Source organism: Ictidomys tridecemlineatus, chromosome 3, assembly GCF_052094955.1.
Source record: "Ictidomys tridecemlineatus isolate mIctTri1 chromosome 3, mIctTri1.hap1, whole genome shotgun sequence".
Classification (NCBI taxonomy): domain Eukaryota; kingdom Metazoa; phylum Chordata; class Mammalia; order Rodentia; family Sciuridae; genus Ictidomys; species Ictidomys tridecemlineatus.
In genome coordinates this window covers 29,761,932-29,764,697 of record NC_135479.1, presented here as the reverse complement: position 1 = coordinate 29,764,697, position 2,766 = coordinate 29,761,932, and the positions used below count along the sequence as shown (strand labels likewise).

General features: G+C 44.9%; 1 long non-coding RNA gene across 1 annotated transcript; it reads left to right on the top strand.

Moving 5' to 3' along the window:
* Nucleotides 1-427: 427 nt before the first annotated feature.
* LOC144375779 (uncharacterized) lies at nucleotides 428-2,452 on the top strand. Its single transcript, XR_013435663.1, has 2 exons — nucleotides 428-549; nucleotides 1,529-2,452. It is a non-coding gene; the product is annotated as an uncharacterized LOC144375779 (long non-coding RNA).
* Nucleotides 2,453-2,766: the final 314 nt, after the last annotated feature.

Sequence of the window (2,766 nt, the reverse complement as noted above, 5' to 3'; positions counted from 1 at the left end):
ACTATGTCCATATGATAGGATCAGACACTCAGATTAGGACTCCTCAGTGATTGTTTGCTCCTCGGTTTTAAACTTTGTCCTGGAGGTTTTAAGGGGCTCTCACTGGGGTGGCTAGCAGTGAGGAAAGAAAGGAAACAGAAGTGAGGTCACATCCTTTATTATTTCAGTCAGAACAGTCCATTTTCCTTTCCTTAGTTGGGCTTAACTTGCACATGCAATTTCACTTTAGCAATGGATTATGGAGCTGGAAATGGCTTGGGAGGCCCTGATTTTATTTTTATAGGGAAGAAATCTGGACATGAAATGGCTTTTCAGGACTTCAGAGTCAGAGGAAGTTAAATGACAGCCTGGGTTTCCCACCCATGGCCACTGTGCTAGCTGCCTCCCTGTGAAGCGGGGTGCACTGCAGCTTGAGCTCCTCCCTAAAGGGAGTGGATGGAAGCCTCGAGCTGGGTTCACACTGGGGAGGGAACCGAGGAGCGTGGAAGAGCCCTCTTTATGGGGTTCGGCTTGGTACCTCGCCCTGCCTGCGGGTCAAGGTGGTGTCAGGTGAGCGAGCAGATCATGGGCGTGTGCTGGGAAAGAACTCACAGATGGCTCCCTGATTTTGACAGTCAGGAGCTCCCAGGAGGCAGAGAGTTGGAAGGTGACAGGAATGAAGTGTTTTGAAAGGGGTTACCTTTTGAAGTGTCTCACGATAAACAGAAGCAAGCAGCCTTTCCCTGGCACCAGGAACTGGGCAGCTTTTTCTAAGGATTTATTTGCTGAGTGATTCTGGGGGGAAGCAAGGTGAATTAGATATTGTCTGCTACATTAAGGAGCCATGGTCAGGTGGGAGAGTGGGGGATGCACATTCATGTGAAAGACGGAGGGCCAGGAGAAGTAAGGGATCCTGTGCCACGTAAGGTAGACTCCTGCCAAGGGGAGATCCCTGATGCTTCCTGGTGCGGGTGGCTTTGATCTGGCCCTGGAGGTAGGTTAACTAGCAAGAGAAAGGGGGGGAAGGAGACAGAGACAGAAGGAGGTCCTCAGAGCTTAGAAGGGGGAGGCGGGAGTACCTTGGTTTGGCTTGAGTACATACTCTTTGTTTTTTTTTTTTTTTTGTTTGTTTGTTTGTTTTTTTAAGAGAGAGTGAGAGAGGGGAAAGGGGAGAGAGAGAGAGACAGAGAGAGAGAATTTTTAATATTTATTTTTTAGTTCTCGGCGGACACAACATCTTTGTTGGTATGTGGTGCTGAGGATCGAACCTGGGCCACACGCACCAGGCGAGCGCGCTACCGCTTGAGCCACATCCCCAGCCCGAGTACATACTCTTTGGAAGATTATTTTGGGTTGAATCACATTCTTTTCAGAATCTGAGGTGGCGTTCTCAGGGGTCCCTGTTCTCTGGAAATCAGGTGGGCCACAGCTGATATGCATAGCTTTGGAGGATTTGGTTTTGCTCCCTAGAGAGAAGAAACCAGGATGAAAAAGAGACAGAAGTTTCCAAATAATGCAACATCACACCTGTTTTTCCGTTCCTTCCCAGGGACAAAATTTGAGAGCTGAGAATCCCTTGGGTCTACCCATGGATCTAGAAGGTGCAATGTGCATGGCATTCGCCTGGAATCCTGTCCCCTTCTCCCAATTTTGGAAAATAACCTGAGATTACAAGGAGGTATCACTATTCAAAGTTAATAAGAAGATGGCGGGCGTTTGTTCCTTTGGCATTTCCCCAAAGCAGCCACCTGACGAACTCAAGGAGCAGAAAGGGGATGGACCCTGGTGAACCCAGGCACATGCTCTTCCCTGGACAGAGGGTGCAAAGTGCCAAAGGAGGGAGCTCTGCTTGGACGACATGGCTAGATTCAGATGCATTTCAGCTCTTCGAAAATTAAGTCATTATCAGAGAAAACACAGGGGTAGTAGAATACCTCTTCACAAAACGAACTTACAAAAGAAATAATTGCATGTACCACCGTGGATGTGTGACCAGGTGGGCCAGGGCCACTACTCAGAGTCTCGTGCTAAGGAACCAGTCAGCAGTGGTCCTTGCGATCCAATTTTGATTGTGTTATCCTTATTTATAAACTCCAAATTATCATAGAAGAATGTACAGCTTTGTTTTTAAAGACAAAAATCCCTTCTCTATATCTTTAAAAAAAAAAAATTCTAACATATTCTTCAATGGACTCCAGGTAGAATATTCTTTACTTTCATGTTTAAAACATCTTAATGTATTTTAAAGTATAAAATCGTAGCGATAAAATATGAATCACTTTTATAAATAGATGTATAAAATGAAACCACAAGAGAAAAAAAGATGAAGATACATATTCCTTCATGATTATCTTCTCCAAATTTTTGTGTTGTGCGTATTTTTGTAATTAGCTAATTAAAAATGAAAGGAAAGAAGTGAGGAGATTCCTTGCCTCCTTCCCAAGAAGTAAAGGGGAAACATTCATTCATCCTATATCGTTTCACATTCCCTCACCTTTATTTCTTGAGCTCTGTAAGCATACAAGGTACATAAAAGCAGGCTCTACCTCAGGATATGAAATGACCACCACGGTGTGGACAGAGAGGTAACAGCCTCTCTGTCCACATGAATAACGCAACATGACTCAAGCCTGAACTGGTGTTTTTGTTAGCCTTTCTCGTTTGTATTGTACTTCTAGCAAGCTAAGGGCTTGCATTTTCTTCTTATGTGTCAAGACTGGTCTATGCTTCAAGCCTTTCATTCTTGAGCTTTTGTGTTCAGAGAAGGTACTGGTGGGGGTCCCAGAG